Here is a 19,708-nt window from a genome sequence, read left to right on the forward strand (position 1 = left end):
TGTGGGTGGAGTTCCTGGACAGATAAGGGAAGAGGCTGAGTAGATAGGGATGTAACAGAGACATTCCTGCAGAGGGCACAGTAAAGAAAATCCCTTTGCAGAAATCATGGAGAGGACTTTATAGCCATAAAGCTGAGGTCTGAGCAACGCAGTTCATCTGCAAGAGGGAACCTGAATGGATGGCATCCAAGGACATGAAACACAATGATGAGTGGATGGGAATGGACACAATGCTTGATATAGTAGATGCTCTATAAGTGGCAGCTACTATTATTTAAATGATCACTATAATTAGAACACTTGTTACTCCCTGTTGTCTCTCAGGACTGAGCCTGTGAGCCTTGAGCCAGTTCTCTCTAACCATGTTTTGCTTCTATATTAGGAAATATAATTTGTACAGAAGGAATTGAAATTCATTGAGCTTCACTAGCGATAAAAGAAAAGTGGCCAGGTGCGGTGGCTCACGCCTGTAATCCTAGCACTTTGGGAGGCCAAGGTGGACAGATCATGAGGTCAGGAGATTGAGACCATCCTGGCTAACATGGTGAAACCCCATCTCTACTAAAAATACAAAAAATTAGCCAGGAGTGGTAGCATGCACCTGTAGTCCCAGCTACTTGGGAGGCTGAGGCAGGAGAATCGCTTGAACCCAGGAGGCAGAAGTTGCAGGGAGCCGAGATCACGCCACTGCATTCCAGCCTGGGCGACAGAGCAAGACTCAGTCTCAAAAAAAAAAAAAAAAAAGTTTGTTTGGCACATATTTTGTTTTTCAAGTGTTAATACCTAGTATAGGTATGGACAAGGGGAGATCAGCCATCTTAAATCACGTAGGTGGGAGTATAAACTGTTACAACTTTTCTTGAAGACAACTTGACGAACAGCATTATGAGCATTAAAAACATGCTTGTCTTTTGACTTTACAATTCCATGTCTAGAAATAATATGTAGTAGATGTTGGCAAAGGTTTAGTTGAAAGGCATACTGTGCTGATTGTTCCAGTGAAAAATTGAAACTAGCTAACTGTTCAACAATAGGTATTTAATTAAATGAATAATGGTACATCCACACATAGGACTAAAAAGCAGTCATTCTAAATGATATTGTTGGAAGCATATCTACTGGCCTAAATATAAAGTTAATTGAAAAAAGCAAGGAACAAAACTCTGTGTGTGGATATGAGCTTTTCATCTCTTCAAGATATTCTTGGGCAAGCCATGTCGTTAGTGTACCCCCGGGCTTATGACTCAAGCTAGGTCAATGAAGGATCCTAGAATGATGGTAAACCTCTCAGGAGGGAAGCGCCTCTCTTTCTGCAGGCTGAAAGTCCTAAAAACCATGCATGCTAAGAGCTGTCAGATCCCTCTTTGCCACCATGTGGGAGAGCCTGCTTCAGATGAAACAAACCAAGGGAAAGCAAAGCCAAGAGGGAGAATGGGACAGATCCATGATATTATTGAGCTCCTGGATCCACCTGTTCCTGAAGATGGCCCCTTGAGATTTTTCCGTTCTATGAGCCAATATATTTCCTTTATTGCTTACATTAGTTTGAATTGGGTTTCTCTCACTTTCAAGTAAAAGAGTCTCCACTAAAACTATTTCAGCTTTATAAAAATCAACAACAAATCAGTATCCAGAAAAATTTACATGAAGATGTTGATTGTGATGATCTCTTGGTGGGCAGGGTTGCATTGTTGCTTATTGTCCTCTTTTTGCTGGAATCTTGGGGTATTTAAAAATAGGCCCGCAAGTTGATCTTTGATACTCCTTTCAGCAAAAAATGGGGTCTCTGTCTTCTCCCACTGAATATGGAGTGATCATAGTGACTAAATGTCCACTGGAGTGCTGGAAAAGTGATGTTATGTGACTTCAAATGCTAGGACATCAAAGGCCAGGAGGCTTTAGCTAGTTATTTTGATGTACAAGCCTTGGAGCCTTGAGCTTCCTTGCAAGGAGTCCGAGGTAGCCATGCTATGAGCAAGCCCAGGCCACATGGACAGATCATATGTAGCTATTCCAGCCAATGGCCCAGGCTGAGGTCCTGGATGACTGCCAGACATGTGAGTGAGGACATCTCCAGATGATCCTGCCCCCAGCAATCAAGTCAACCCCAGCTTTTGGTCATCTTAGTTGAGGTTCCCTGGTGGAACAAATACATGCCATTGCCCACCCCCCTCATTCCCTTTCCAAATTCTTGACTCACAGAATGTGGGAGCATAATAAGATTGTTATTTTAAGCTGCTGCCAAATTTTGGAATGGTTTGTTACACAAAAATAGATAGTTGAAACACAGATTTATTTTTATTTTTCTGTAATGAACAAGAGTTGTTTCATATTTTTAAAACTAGCAAAAATTACTCTTAAAGTTTTCAGACATAAAAAAAATTTCACAGCACCATCTGGGAAGATTTACTTGGTCCTTTAGGTAGTGGGGGTGAGGGTGACAGACATTGCTCCACTTCCCATTCCATAGCTCATTGAAGGTCCAAACTGAATGAGTCAACATCCTAGAGTTCTTGTGACCCCTGATATACTGAATTACTGAATTCTCAGAAGCAACTGTCAATTGTCTCATCTAATAGGTTCAAAATAATTTCTGCCTAATTGCAAATGTTGACAACTCTTTTGAAAAGCAATTTGGCAGCGTGTTGTACATGAGCTAGGATGCTTATATTTGAAAGTGAAAGCAAAAATGCCACTTAAAGTGGCTTATCCTAGAAAAGGAATTTATTGACTCACATAATTAAAAAGCTGAGAGGTAGGGCCAGCTTCAAATGAGGATGAATCCATCAGCAATGTGACCATGATGTCTCCCTTTAGTTATTTCTCTCCTCTGCTCCCTCGGTGGGGAGGGGGCTAATCCTCAGTGAGCAACAGGATCTCCCTTTGTGGCCACCAAATTGTAATCACTGGCACCGGGGCTCTATGTCTTCTGGCTCCATTCAGAAGAGTGTGTTTTCCTGATAGTAAAACACAAAGCAAAACAAAAATTAAAACCACTGCTGGATATATATCCAAACAAGATGAAATTAATATGCCAAAGGGATACCTACCTGCACTCACACGTCCACTGCATCATTATTCACAATAGCCAAGATATGGAATCAACCTGTGTCCAGAAAGAATGAATGGATAAAGAAAATGTAGTATGTATTCACAATAGAATACCATGCAGCTTTGAAAAAGAAAGAAATCTTTTCATTTTTGACAACATGGATGAACTTGGAAGATATTATGCTAAGTGAAATAAGCCATACACAGAAAGTCTAATACTATGTGATCTCACTTACATGTGGAATCTAAAAAAGTCGAATTCACAGAGAGAAGAATGGTAGTTAGCAGCGACTGACAGTAGGAGATGGAAGATGTTGGTCAAAGGATATAAAGTTTCAATTAGATAGGAGAAGTAGGTTCAAGAGATCTGTTGTACAACATGGTGTCCATAGTTAATAACAACGTGTTGTATTCTTGAAAACTGCTAAGACAGTAGATACTGTGTTTTCACAAACACTTAGCATAAAAAATGATGAGTACTGTGTATGAGGTAATATGTATGTTGCATAGCTTGATTTAGCCATTCTGCTATGTACAGTCATCCCTCCCTAGGCTCAGGGTATTGGTTCCAGGATCCCTGAGAACATCATAATCTAAGGTTGCTCAAATCCTTTATAGAAAATGACAGTATAGTCAGTCCTCCATATCTGCAGGTTCTGTGGATCCACAGATTCAACCAACTACAGATCAAAAAATATTCAAAAAAAAAAAAAAAGAACAGTCAATAACAATACAACAATAAAAGTGATGAAAATAAAAATACAGTTATAACAACTATTTTTCATAGCATTTGCATTTGTATTAGGTATTATAAGTAGTCCAGAGATGACTTAAAGTATATGGGAGGATGTTCATAAGTCATATGCAAATACTACACCATTTTACATAAAGGACTTGAGCAACCTTGGATTTTGGTATCCAAGGTGGATCCTGGAACCAATACCCAGAGAATACTGAGGGACAACTATATTTGCATATTACCTATGATGACAGTGGCAACCCATCTGGGGTGGCCACTGCCATGACACCAGCTGCAGTGGGGGAGGTGTGGCTGGGGCTGCGCACTCCACGGAGCTGGTGGGAGCCAGGAACAGGTAGGAGCCCTGCTCCCATCCAAGTTAAAGGGGTGGGAGCTCTGCCCTCCCAGGCACAGCTGCAGCTGCCCAGCCATGGCTGTGGACCCAGGAATCTCTGCACTCTCTGGGGCCTAGGAACCCCTCCTACCCCCACAGGCTCAGAAGTGCCTGCTCCCACTTCCTGGCCTCTTCCTGCTCCTGGTGCCCACTCCAATTTTGGAGCAAAGTTGTGGCCGAGCCTGGGCGCTGTCATGACCTGGCCAGATGTGTATGTGCTTGGGGGCAGCACTGACATGCCAGCCTCCTGCTGCCTCAGCCCCCTCTGGACTTTGGGTGCTGACAAGTATGGGAGGGAGGCAGAGGGGCAGTTAGGGCAGCTCAGCACAGGCCTGCAGGCACCCCTTGGCATGAACAGCCTGGGCATTGTGGGCACCATGCATGGCAGGTTAATGGTGGCAGGAGGCGGACGGGCTCCTGAGTGGAAAGGGGTGGGTCCCTGGTGAAAGCCCACCTTCAGCTCAGGGACAGCCTGAGGCCTGGGGACTGCACTGACAGTTCTGCAGGAGTAAGAACTTATGGTCCTTTTTCTGGGCCACCCATGATTGGCCATGGATAAATCAGCATATACTTCCTTTCCTCTGAAGCCCATAAAAACCCCAGACTCAGCCAGATTTGGGCAGATGCCAGGGTGACCTGCCTGCAGAGAGGAGTTACCCACTGCAGGTCTCCTGTCTGCTGACAGCTGAGCAGATGTTGGGATGACCTGCCTGTGGAGAGGAGCTACCCGCTATGGGCTCCTCTGAGCTGTTCTGTCACTCAGTAAAGTACCTCTTTGCCTTGTTCACTCTCCACTTGTCCATGTACCTCATTCTTCCTGGACACAGGACAAGGACTTGGGACTCATCAAATGGCGGTGATGAAAGAGCTGTAACACAAACAGGGATGAAGCATGCCCCTTGCTTGCCACATTGCAGGCAATGAGAAGGGGAGAAGAGCTGCAGCCCTTTGGGGACCCCAGATCTAGTAGCTCCTTGAACCAGGGCTGTGACACCATCTTTGGGACTCTGTGGTTCCTGGCATCTCCAAGCTTCCATGCACCACCATGTTCCCCAGTGCCAGCTGTGGAAGCTTCTAGCAGTACACCTGGTCCAGCTGCAGCCTTGCAGTGAGCTGGCACCCATGCCAGTGCCTGGAGCTGCCTGCCCTGCTGCAGCTGGCATGCCTGGCTGTGCACAGTGGTTGGACCCCATGCTTATTCACACATGCCTCACTACTCCATGGCTGGCTTACCTTTGGCAGGTGTGGGATCCAGGCTAGTAACATGAGCCGAGCACAGCTTGCCAGGCTGAGTGGGCAGAATGAGTCCAGCAGGCCTGAGCAAAACTTGAGCAAAGGTGCCACTGGCCACAGAGGTTTCTGGCTGGAAAAGTGACACCCCAAGGATCCTGTGACACCTACACACATCTCTAGCATATTTTAAATTATCTTTAGACCACTTATAGTATCAAATACAATGTAAATGCTGTGTAAATATACTATATTTTGTTTGTATTATTTTTCATTGTTGTGTTGTTATTTTTTATTGCTTTTTTCCTGTTACTTTTGATCCATGGTTGGGTGCATCCACTGATGTGGAATCCATGGATTCGGAGCTTCAATTGTATACATATTTCAAAATATCATGTACACAATAAATATACACAATTCTTATTTGTCAATTAAAAAGAAGGGTTGGACCTGAGTCTGGTTGACTCTGATTGGACTAGCTTTGTTCACATGATCACCCCTAAGTCCCTCACTCTGTGTGTATATGTGGGGTGTGGCTGGTATGGATGGTATGGGTGTGGGGAGTGAAAGGACATCCCAGTTGGATTTAAATCAGGGATTCACTCAATGGTGTGAAGGTTTAATAAACCTTGCCCAAACTCTATGGGTGACATATTCAGGGTTTTGTTAGAAAGGAGTAAGGAAAAAGTGTGAGTGAGGCATCTACACTATAGTGAGAGACACACAAGTCTTTATCCTTGTCCCAGGAGCCCTACTTCTGGGGAAATATTCTAAACCACAGGAAAAGGCATATTTATGGAGCTACTCACTGTTACTTACAAGAATGAAAAGCAGGAAGCATCCTCAAAGTTGAATTCACTCATTTATTCCACAGTTATTAAGCTCTTTTACAATATGGTAGGCATCATTCTAGACTCTGGAAAAACTCACAGATAATAAGACTAGTCTGGAGTTTAAAAACTCGAGGTTCAGAGTATAAGAGAAAGTAAGTGCTGTGGGAGCTTAGAGGAAGGACACCCAACTTGATTTAAGGAATGATAGCAGGGAAGACTTTCTTGAGGAAGAGACTGAGAGGCCAGTGACACTTAACCACAAAAGGGCAGGGAAAATGGTTAGGAGTGGGGAGTGAGGTAGGAGCAGGTAGATAAAAATTATGAATGCCTGGGTCCCACTGCACAGATTTGGTTTCTATTGGATTAGGGTAAGGGGTGGGCATTATTTATTTTCAGAGAGCCTAATTAAAAGAATAAGTTGATATAAATTGATAAGCTCCTGGGGGTGGATGGAGTAGGAGACTCTCAAGACCCTTGCTTCGATGTTAAGATGTGATTGCAATAATGTGGAAACTGAGACAAAGAGAGGAGTGTATTCTGGTTCTGAAATGACTTAGGAGTAGTGATGGGTGGGTGCTGCCAGTGTGCTTGTGCATTCTCTATCCCCACTTTGCTCCTTCCCATGGGAGTCTTCCGTGTTCAGACCCCGTCCCAGATGCTGGAGCTACCTTGGTCGCCGGCCTCTGTCCCATTCTTATGAGCACCTCCCCATGAACTCACCCCTAGATCTTGTTTAAAACTTTCCGTGATTGGATTGCCCATGGAGCCCACTGAGGGGCTGCACATGGGGCCTGGGAGGATATGGGGATGTCAGAGACAATGACATGGTCAGCACACATGCTCAGCAGAGTGAACCAGGCAAAGCCCCATGGAAGTCACAGGAATTTGGGGGCAGCTATGGAGTGGGAGATCCCAGGCTCTTTGAGGGAATAACAGGCAGCTCCCAAAGGTGCCAGACTCTCTTTCCTGGCAGAATCAAGGGCAGGATTTTGGTTCTACTGGGAAAGAGTCTGGCACCTTTAGGCACTGCCTGTTATTCAGTTTGGCTCAGGTAGTGTGAGGGAGAGCAGTGAGTGACAGGGTGGGAGATGTTGCTGGCCAGATCTTTTAGGTCCTGGTAAACTGGATTAAAGCCCTTGGACTTAATCCTAAGGGCAAGGAGAAGCCAATGAACCTGACTGGGAAAGTGGACTGATTAGAAAAATCCACGCTGGCTGCTGTGTGGAGAACACATGGCAGACCTGGTCTTGATCTTAGGGCACTGCCACTTACAAGTCAGAGCACTAGGGTGAGAGGTTTTCCTCCCTGAGCATCAGTGTCCTTATGTGTACAATAGTGATGATACTATTTACCCACTGTGGGTTGATGGGCAGATGCAAAGTGATAGGGCACATGAGATAGGACAGGGTCATATGCTTAAGAAGACTGAGCATGGGGCTAGACTGCTTGGTTTGAATCCTGGCTCTGCCCTTGACCAGCTGTCTGACCTTAGGCAAGTTGTCTGACCTCTTTGTGTATCAGTTTTCCCTTCCACAGAATGGGGATATACTAAGCTCCCATCTGATAGGATTATATGAAACTTAATATTAGTCACATGCTCAGAAGGATGACCAGAGAAGTGTTTATTAAATAAGCAAAGTGCTGAGAGTAGCTGAAAGGGCATTGGAGAGGACTTGACTTGCCCAAAGTCACATAGCAGGTAGATGGTATCAGAAGCTGATCTGAGCTAAAGCCTTTAGCCTGTATGCTGCCTTTTAAGTTAGATTGTTCACCTTATTACTACTGTTTCTAATTGTTTCTTTAACATGGGATAAGAGCATAGATTCAAACCATAAACACTACACAATACTGCTTCTCTTAGATATGAAATACCTGGCAGGTAACAATAAATAATGATCAAAGAAGCAATTTTCTCTTTGTCCTCAAGGCGCTGGCCAGAGGATCAGCACAGTTTTGAAAACGATGCCAAAAGGGTGCTAAAGAAACCCTGGGGTGGACTTGTAACCATCTGGACCCAGGTTGGTATTCTGAGTTCAAAGCCGGGTTCCACCGACTAGGAGGGGTGTGACCTTGGACAAATCACTTAACCTCTTTGTGTCATAGTTTTTCATCTGAGAAAATGGGGTGGGGTGGGGAATAATATCACTCTCCGAGGATTGTTGTGAGGATTAAGTGGGTTAATACCTGTAAGTGCTTTTTGTACCTGGCACATCCTAAACACTGAAAAAGTTTAGCTATGAAGCAATGATGATGATTCTTGAGTGTTTACTCTGTGTCAGGCTTCACATTTGCTGTCTTATTCCAGGCTCACAAAAACTCTAGCAGGTAGATACTATCTATATATGTATATAATATCTCTATCTATTACCCACGGAGATGAGAGTTTGGGCTCGGGGACCTTAAATAACTTGCCAAGGTCACACAGCAAGTACATGGTGAAGCTGGGAGTTGAATCCCCACCTATTTGATTTCAAAGTCTGAATCCTTAACCACCCACTAACCTTCCATGTGTCAGTCAGCAGCCCCACCAGACTTTGAATAACATGGGGGCGAAAAGCATGTTATTAATTTTCACACCCTTCACCACCCCACTAACACTTCTAAGTGCTTGCCCCAGAGTAAGCATCAGGAAATGTTTGCTGAATGAATTGTTGATCTTTCCTCCCACTCTGGGCACCCCTCAGTCCTTCAAGGACTTCCCTCTCTGTAGCCTTGAACCAGCTGTTATTGAGCATAAAAGGAGGAGTTATAAAAAGAAGTCTTTCTCTTCAAGGATACAATTAATCAGAAAGCTTCAGTCGCGCACATACCTCTGTCTGTATAAATACATGTATATGTATCTATATAAATAGTAGCATTCACAGAGGTTGCTAGCTCACTGATGTGGTTGCATGGGAAACTGACAGCGTGATTCATGCTCAGGTCAAATTTAACTCTAACCTGTCTGTGCAAGACAGATTTACTCCAAGAGCCCTTTCTGTTGCATAATTGCTATGGGCCCACCTTCTCCCCAGGAGAGGATATTTCCACATCAGCCCACAGTATCCTGCTGCTGCATTCCCAAGTCAGATCTGGAGTCTCTTGGCCACTTTCCCAGCAGTGTGGGCCCAGGTAAGATCCAACAAGGCTGTCTTTGTCAGTGCAGGAAGGAGTAATAAAAACTGCAGCAGGGGGCTGCCAGCCAGGAAACCTGGGAATATGAGATGGAGAACCCTCTGGCATAAGTGATCTAGAGAAAGCCGTTAACCCATCTGTCTATCCATTTGTCCTTCTACCCACACATAGCATCTATCTATCCATCTATAGCATTCCTCTATCCATGTGTTTAGCTGTCTGTCCATCCATTCATTATATCCACCCGTCCATCACATTCTTTTCTCCATTCATCAGGCATGCATAAGATATGTGCTGAGCAGCCCCTATTCGCCTGCACTGTGCTGAACACTGGGGTTATAGTGAGCAAGTCAAACAGAGCCCTTGCATTTATGGAGCTTACATTCTAGCATGAGTTCAGTCAATAGACACATAATCATGCCAATAACTTATTAATCAGAGGCTCCAAGAAGTGCTATACAAAAGAGTTGCATGGCGGCTGGGCGTGGTGGCTCACACCTGTAATCCCAGCACTTTGGGAGGCCGAGGCGGGCAGATCACAAGGTCAGGAGATCAAGACCATCCTGGCTAACACGGTGAAACACGATCTCTACAAAAAATACAAAAAATTAGCTGGGCGTGGTGGTGGGCACCTGTAGTCTCAGCTACTCGGGAAGCTGAGGCTGAAGAATGGCGTGAACCCAGGAGGCGGAGCTTGCAGTGAGCCGAGATCGTGCCACTGCACTCCAGCCTGGGCGACAGTGCGAGACTCCATCTCAGACAAACAAACAAACAAGAAAAGAAAAGAGTTCCATGGGGTTAAGAGACCCGGTACCTAGGGAACTTGGCCTAGTCTTGGGGCCAGGGAAGGCTTCTAAGAGTTATGGATAAGAAGGAACAATCCATCCAACTAGGAGCTGGGTGGAGTTTTCAGGGCAGAGAGGAGGGCCTGAGGGCAACTTTGAGGCTGAGAAGACCTCGGTGTGAGCAAGAAGCAAAGTGGTTTTAATGCACTAAGGAGGAGAGCGAAAGGAGACTGGGTTGGCAAGGCACTGGGAAGCGAGATCACCCAGGACTTTGGAGGCTGTGGAAGGATTTGGTGTCTGGAAGGATTCTAAATTTCTTGTGGTTCCATTTTCTCTGATGGAGTGGGAGCTTCATGTCTTCCACGGGAAGGTGGTAAATCATGGTGAAGAAGTACAGAGCTGAGCTGAACTCTGAGATCCTCCAATCTACAGATGTCCAGGCTTAGTGAGGCAAGCCATTTAACTTCTCTGACTCTCAGATTTTTTCACCTATAAAATGATGATAATCCTTCCTTCCTTTCGTCCTTCGTTTAATATTCACAGAGCACCTACTATATATTGGGTGCTGTTCTGGGCGCTGGTGAAATTCCAATGACCAAAATAGATGAAGTGAACTGAGTTGTTATAAGGACTAAATGAGATAATGCATATAAAGCATTTGGAAACATGCCTAGTTCATTGTAAGGGCTTATTAGATAGTAGCTGTTTTGATTATCATTTTAAAAATTAAGGAACACTTTTCTAATATTGTTCAATATACTGGGAGCTCCAAGAAAATAGCAGGTGGCATTTCCCTTCTCCAATCCTAGCATCCCTATTCACATATTCTACCAACACAGGAATCTGGTACACATTCTTCATTCATCCCTCTTCCTTACATCTGACAGCCAATCATTTACCAAGTTCTGCCTATCTTACCTCCTAAATATCTCAAATGTACCCACTCGTCTGTAGCTCCCATTTACTGACATAGTTTGGAGTTGTTAATCTTATGCCTGTCTAGCAGAAATTGTTAATTGCTTAGTCAAAATATATGCATTCCCTTCTTCCTTACTCAAAGAATCATGATTCTGGGTATCTGTAATGTTCATGTCTTCAGAATAAATACTCACATTCCCAGCCTGTTTTGCACTTAGGAGTGATCATTCTGGCCAAAGAGTTAGAAGCAAGGTCTCCTGGAGGAGACTTTACCCAAGAGTTACTATTTCCTAATATTTCTCTAAAAAATTTACTAAGGAGATAGGACAATGAAATGCAATGAAAGATCCTGGATTGGATTCTAGGCCAGAAAAAAGACATCAATGGGAGATTTGGCAATATTTCAATGCGATCTGTAGTTTAGTTAATGATATTGCGTCAATGTTGATTTCCTGGTTCTGATAATTTTACTATGGTCATGTAAATTGTTAACATTAGGGGAAGTGATGAAGGGCATACTGAATTCTTTGTACTACATTTTCAACTTTCTGTAATTCTTCAACTATTCTAAGTTATTTCAAAATAAAAACTTTTTCAAAAGATCCTTTTAAGCTTAAGGAAAAAAATTATAAAACACAAGAGATTGGCATAGTTTTTAATTATATTTTTATTCTAGAGAGTATGGAGTCATTCCCTATTAAGAGATATGATGATATTAGCACCCTTATAATTATTTTTATTTTCTCTTCCCCAACTTGTCAATTTCTGTTAATTATTATTATTATTACTACTAGACAATAGATATAGATACTCTCGCTCTGTCACCCAGGCTGGAGTGCAGTGGTGTGATCATGGCTCACTGCAGCCTTGACCTCCCGGGCTCAAGTGATCCTCTTACCTCAGCCTTCCAAGTAGGTGGCTGGGACCAGAGGTGCATGCCACCACACCCAGCTTTTTCTTATCTTTTTTTCTTGTAGAGACAAGGTCTCACTGTGTTGTCCAAGCTGGTAATTATTTTTATATTGTCAACAATTTTTGGCAATCATAATTATTACTGGAGCTGTTTAATCTTAATTATGTATTTAAGTACATTCAGTGCACACCACCAGGCCTTTTGTTTCCTGAAATCTTTATTTTGACTTATCTCTTTATTGGCTGGATTTCCTAAATAGGAACTTTTTTTTCAGGAATGGCTTATTGCTGCTATGTTCCCTGAGCTCATGCATGCTTGAGGATGTCTCTGATTTGCTATTATATACAAATGAAAACTTGGCTAGGTATACAATTCTGGGATTTATGTTCAGAACTTTGTAAACATTCCTCTACCATTTTCTGTCATTGGGTTTTAAAAAAATTTCCATAGTGTGACATTGACTTGTTGGTATACTATTTTATAAATTTTAATATATCAAATTGTCACATAACCATAACAAGAATCAAATACAAAATGGTACCATGATCTGAACACTTTTTATGCTACCCCTTCAGAGACAAACCTTCCCTAACCCCTAGTCCTTGGAAACCAGTAATGTATTCTCTGTCCCTATAGTTTTGCCATATTGATGTCATATAAATGAATTTATATGGTATGTAACCTTTTAATACTGATATGTTTTGTTCAGCATAATGACTCTGAAATACATCCATACTGTTGTGTGTATCAGCGGTTTGTTCTTTTTTACTGCATTGTGTCAATAATCCACATTTTGCTTATCAATTATTAAAGGACAGAGTGACTACCATTTTCCTTTCCACCAGCAATATATGAGAGTTCCAGTTGCTTTCCATCCTTATCAGTACATGATATTAGATTTTCCCTTCTTAATTTTAGCCATTCTAATAGGCGTGTGATGGTTTCATCTTGGCTTTAATTTGTATTTCCATAAGAGCTAATGATGTTGAACATTTCTTCATGTGCTTATTTGTTAACTCATGTATCTTCTTTGGTAAAGTGGCTGTTTAAATTTTTTGCCTTCTCCTTGATTTTTGAGAGTTCTTTAAATATTCTGAAGACAAGTCCTTTGTAAAATATGTGGCTTGCAAATATTTTGTCTCCACAGGTATCTTGTGTTTTCACTCTGTTAGCAGAGCAAACATTTTAAATTTGGATAAAGCCCAATTTATAAAAAAATTTTAGTAGATTACGCTTTTGGTGTCATATCTATGAACTCTGTGCCTAACCAAAGGACATGAAGATTTCTCCTGTTTTTAGAGATTTTGTCTCAAATGTTCCATTTGTGATAATTTTGAGTTAATTTTATGTAAGGCATGATGTATAAGTTGAGGTTCAGCTTTTTTTTCACATAGGTGTTCAATTGTTCCAACACTATTTGTTGTTCAATGAAAACCATTGAATTGCTTTTGCAACTTTGTCAAAAAGCAATTGACCATGTGTATGTGTCTTTTTCTGTACTCTCTGTTCTGTCCCACTGTTATGTGTCTGTCTTTTTGTTAATACCTCATTGATTTTATTACTGTACTTTTATAGCAAATGTTAAAATTGGGTGGCGTAAGCCCTTTAACATTATTTTAATCATCAAAATTATTTAGGCTCTTCTAATTCCTTTGCCTATACATATAAATTTTAGAATCAGTTTGTCTACATCTACTGAGAAATTCCTGCTGTGATTATGATTAGAATTGCATTAGTTTGGGAGAATTGACATCTTAACTATGTTGAGTCTTTCAATCAATGAGTATAGTATGTCTCTCTGTTTTTAGGTCTTTTATCAGTGTTTTGTAGTTTTCAGCATACAGATTCCATATATGTTTTATTAGTTTTATACCAAAATATTTTACAATTTGGGGGTTTGTTGTAAATGGTACCGTTTTTAAATTTTCCGTTTCTAATTGTTCATTGATGGTATACAAAAATATGATTAATTTTTATGCATTGACCTTGTATTCTGTGACCTTGCCAAACTTACCTCTTCGTTCTTTTTTTGTTTTTAGATTCCTTGGAATTTCCTATATATTGTCTGGGAATAAGGACAGTTTTATTTCTTACTTTCCTATCTGTATGACTTTTATTTCTTTTCTTGACTTATTGCAGTGGCTAGGACCTGCAGTACAATGTGGAATAGGAGTGGCGATAGTGGACCTCCTTTCCTGGGTCCCAATCTCAGAGGAAAAGCTCCCTCTTGCGCCATTAAGTATTATGTTAGTTGTAGGCTTTTTGTAGATGCCCTTTATTAGGTTAAGGAAGCTGCCTTTTAATCCTAGTTTGCTGAGAGACATTTAAAAAAAAACATAGATGAATATTGAGTGTGGTTAAGTGCATTTTCTGCATCAATTAATAAGATTATTTGGTTTCCTTCCTTACTGTGTTAACATGTTAGATTACGTTGATTTTCAAGTGTTGAACTGTCATTGTACTCCCAAGATAAACCTCGCTTGGCCAAGACATATATTTTGTGTGTGTGTGTGTTTTCATGTGTGAGTGTGTGCCTGTATGTGTGTGTGTGATTTGCATATCCATACATACACAGTGGTGTATCACTTAACAATGAGGATACCTTCTGAGAAATGTGTTGTTAGGTGATTTCATCATTGTGTGAACATCATAGAGTGTATTTACATATATCTTGGGGGTATAGCCTACTGTACACTACTATGTATGGTATAGTTTATTGCTCCAAGGCTACAAACCCATATAATATGTTACTGTACTGAATGCTGCAGGCAGTTTTAACACAATGGTGTTTGTGTATCTAAATATTTCTAAACATAAAAAAGGTACTGTAAAAATATAGTGTAAGAGATTAAAAAAAGTACACCTGTATAGGGCACTTCTCATGAATGGAGCTTGCAGGACTGTAAGTTGCTCTGGGTGAGTCAGTGAGTGAGTGTTGAGTGAATGTGAATGTGAATGGCATTACTGCACATGACTGTGAACTTTATAAACACTATATACTTAGGCTATGAAATTTATAAAAATCGTTTTTCTTTCTTCCATAATAAATTAACCCTTAGCTTACTGTAACTTACAGACTTTTTGTTTTTATTTATTTTTTATTTTTGAGATGGACTTTCGCTCTTGTTTCCCAGGCTGGAGTGCAATGGCACGATCTTGACTCACTGCAACCTCCTCCCGGGTTCAAGCAATTCTCCTGCCTCAACCTCCAGAGTAGCTGGGATTACAGGCATGTGCCACCACGCTTGGCTAATTTTTTGTATTTTTAGTAGAGACAGGGTTTCTCCATGTTGGTCATCCTGGTCTCGAATTCCCGACCTCAGGTGATCCCTCCGCCTCAGCCTCCGAAAGTGTTGGGATTGCAGGCGTGAGCCACTGGGCCCGGCCTATAGCCTTTTTAATTTAAAAAACTTTTTGACTCTTTTGAAATAACAGCCTAAAACACATTGCACATTTGTGCAAAAATATTTTCTTTCTTTATATTTTTATTTTTTCACTTTTTAAAAATTTTTAGTTTTAAAAATTTTTTGTTAAAAATTAAAACATAGCACCTATATTAGCCTAGGGCTACACATGGTCATGATCATCAGTGTCACTGTCTTCCACTTCCACATCTTGTTGCAGCGGGAGGTGTTCAGGGGCAATAACACGCGTGGAGCTGTCATCTCCTACGATAACAGTGACTTCTTCTATAATACTTCCTGAAAGATTTGCCTGAGGCTGTTTTAAAGTTAATTTTTTATTTTTATTTATTTATTTATTTATTTATTTATTTATTTATTTATTTATTTATTTATTTTTGAGACGGAGTCTCTCTCTGTAGCCCAGGCTGGGGTGAAGTGGCACCATCTCGGCTCACTGCAAGCTCCGCCTCCAGGGTTCACGCCATTCTCCTGCCTCAGCCTTCAGAGTAGCTGGGACTACAGGCGCCTGCCACCACGCCCAGCTAATTTTTTGTATTTTTAGTAGAGACGGCGTTTCGCCGTGTTAGACAGGATGGTCTCGATCTCCTGACCTCGTGATCTGCCCGCCTCGGCCTCCCAAAGTGCTGGGATTACAGGCATGAGCCATTGCCCGGCCTAAAGTTAACTTTTTAAAAATAAGTAGTAGAAGTGCACTTTAAAATAAGGATTAAAAATATAGCATAATAAACACGTAAACCAATAACATAGTCTTTTATTGTCATTACCACATATTACGTACTGTACATAATTGTACTGCTATACTTTAGTATGATTGGCAGTGCTGTAGGCTTGTTTATGCCAGCATCCACACAAGCATGTTAGTAAGGTGTTTCACTATGACATTAGGAGGGCTATAACATCACTAGTAATAGGAATTTTTCGTCTCTATAATCTTATGAGACCACCGTTGTATACTTGGTCCATTGTTGACCAAAAGGTTGTTATGTGGTGCATGACTGTACATGATTTGCTGATATTTTGTTGAAACCATATGTATGAATTTGGAGTTATATTATTGAATGTTTTTAACTATTAATATTAATTTGGTTTTGTAAGGGACATGGGAATATTTAGGTCATCTATTTCTTCTTGGGTGAGTCTTGATAGTTTGTGGCTTTCAAGAAATAGGCCCATTTCAGCTAAGTTGTCAAATTTAAGTGGATAGAATTGTTCATAGTATCTTTTATTATCCATTTGTGTCTGTGTGGTCTGTAGTAATATTCCAATACTTTTACTCTAGAGATTGGTAATTTGTGTCTTCTCTCTATTTTTCTTAGTTAATCTGGCTAGAAGTTTATCAATTTTATTGATCTTTTCACAGAAACAGCTTTTGGTTTGATTGATTTTCTCTATTATTTTTCTGTTTTCAATTTCATTGATTTCTGGCCTTATCTTTATTATTTCCTTTCTTCTGATTGCTTTGGGTTTATTTTGCTCCTTTTTCTAGTTCTTTAAATTGGAATCTTAGATTGTTGATTTGACACTTTCCTTCTTTTCAAATGTAATTATTTAATGATAAACATTTTTCTTCTGAACACTGCTTTAGCAGCATCCCACAAACTTTGAGATGTATTTTCATTTTCTTTCAGTTAAAAATTTTGTAATTTCCCTCGAGAATTCCACACTGACTTACGGATTATTTAGAAAGGTCTTTTAAAAAAATTTCTAAGTGTTAGGGGAATTTTCCAGATAATTTTCCTATGTTAATTTTTAATTTAAGTCCATTATGTTCAGAGACATTCTTAGGGTGATTTACTCTTTTAAACTGTTAGGGTTTGTTTTATGGCAAAGAATATGATCTATTTTGGTGACTGTTCCTTCAACATTTGAAAAGAATGTGAATTCTGCTGTTCTTGAATGGAGTATTCTGCAAATGTCAATTACATGAGTTCACTGATGGTGTTGTCCAGTTCTCCTCTGTTCTTGCTGATTCTCTGTGTACTTGTCCTATCAGCTCCTGAGTGAGTAGTGTTCACATCTCCAACTCTAATTGTGGGCTTGTCATTTCTCTTTTCAGTTCTAGCAGTTTTTGCATCACATATTTTGAAACTCTGTTGTTAGATACATACATCTTTAAGAGTGTTATGACTTCTTTGTGATTGATGCTTTTTCATTATTTAAAACCCTCTTGATCTCTGGTAATTTTCTTTTCTCTAAAGTCTACTTTGTCTGATATTAACAGAGCCACTCCAGTGACTTTTCTTTTTATTAGTATTTCCATGGTATATTATTTTTCATCCTCTTACTTTTAACTACCTATGTCCTTATATTAAAAATGGAATTCTTGTAGACGCTTACAGTTGAATCTTGTTTTTTTTCTTTTTGGTCCAAATCTGGCAATCTCTGTCCTTTAACTGGTGTGTGGTATGTTTAGACAATTTTCCTTTACTGTAATTATTGATAAGTTTGAATTTAGGTCTACTTTTTTTTCAACTCTGTTTTTCTTTGCTGTATTTTCCCTTTCCTGGCTTCTTTTGGAGTATTTGAATACTTTTTAGTATTCCATTAAAATTTTTCTATTGTTATTTTACTGTATCTCTTTGTATACAGTTTTTAGTGGTTGCTCTAAGGATTGTAATATACATACATGACTTTACAGTTTACTAGAATCAATGTTTTACTACTTCTGGTCTTACGTGTAACCTTATCATGAAATGGGTCCCTGGGTCCTCCTATTATGTTGTATTTCTTATACATACTACCTCTGTATGTAACCCAGCAAAACAATGTTATAATAACTTTTTGCTTTCAACTGTCATTTCTTTTTTTCTTTTTTCTTTTCTTTTCTTTTTTTCTTTTTTTTTTTGAGACAGAGTCTCTCTCTGTTGCCCAAGCTGGGGGGCAGTGGCGTGATCTCAGTTCATTGCGACCTCCGCCTCCCGGGTTCAAGAGATTCTTGTGCCTCAGTCTCCTGAGTAGCTGGGATTACAGGCAGGCACCACACACCTGGCTAATTTTTGTATTTTATTTTTAGTAGAAATGGGGTTTCTCCATGTTGGCCAGGCTGATCTCTAACTCCTGGCCTCAAACTATCTGCCCGCCTTGGCCTCCCAAAGTGCTGGGATTGCAGGCATGAGCCACTGTGCCCAGCCTATTTTAAAGTTAAGAGGAGAAAGACAATCTATCTATCCAGATATTTACCATTCTTATTGCTCCTTCTTTAGCACTCATGTTCCAAGTTTCCTTCTGGCATTATTTCCTTTCCTTCTGAAGAACTTCTAATAGTTCTTTTAGAACAGATATTCTGGTGACAAAATCTTCATCCAAGAATGCCTTTATTTTGTTGTCACTCCTGAGGGATATTTTTGCTGGATATAGCATTCTGGGTTGACAATTCTTTTATCTCTTTAAAATGTTTTTATACCTCCTCTTGTCCTCCATGATTCCTAATGAGAAGTCTGCAGTCATTTGGATAATTGTTTCTCTATATGTCATACGTTATTTTTCTCTGGCTGCTTTTGAGGTGATTTATTTTTTAGACTCAGAGTCTTGCTTTGTTGCCCTGGCTAGAGTGCAGTGGCATGATCATAGCTCACTGTAGTCTTGACCTCCTGGGCTCAAATGATCTTCCCATCTCAGCCTCCCAAGTAGCTAGGGCTACAGGCATGCATCACCACACTCAGCTAATTTTTAACTTTTCTGTAGAAGCAGAGTCTCCCTATATTACCCAGTCTGGGCCCAAACTCCTGGCCTCAAGTGATTCTCCTACCTCAGCCTCCCAAAGTGCTGGGATTACAGGCTTGAGCTACTGTGTCCAGCCAAGATTTTTTTATTTGTCTTAAACATTCAGCAATTTTTATTATAATATGCTTGAGCATGGATTTCTCAATTTATTCTGTTAGGATTTGCTTATTTTCTTGAGTCAAGTTTGTGTGTTTCACAAACTATGGGAATTTTACAGCCATTATGTTATTAATACTTCTTTTTTCTGTACCACATGCTTTTCTCTCTCCTTCTGGGACACCAATAACATGAAAGTAGACCTTTCTATATTGCCCCGTAGGTTACTGAGGCTTTGTTCATTTTTTCAATTTTTTTGATTGGATAATTTCCATTAATCTGTTTTCAAGTTCACTGACTCCCCTCTGTTATTTCCACTGTGCTATTGAGTTTATCAAGTAGCCACATTTAAAAATTTTGGTTATTGTGTTTCTCAGTTCTCAAATTTAATTTGGTTCTTTTTTATAGCTTCTATTTTTCTACTGAGACTTCTCAGCTTTTCATTCATTTCAACGGTGTTTGCCTTCTTGGATTATAATACTTACCT

This window comes from Pongo pygmaeus, chromosome 21 (assembly GCF_028885625.2).
Source record: "Pongo pygmaeus isolate AG05252 chromosome 21, NHGRI_mPonPyg2-v2.0_pri, whole genome shotgun sequence".
NCBI classification, from domain to species: Eukaryota; Metazoa; Chordata; class Mammalia; order Primates; family Hominidae; genus Pongo; species Pongo pygmaeus.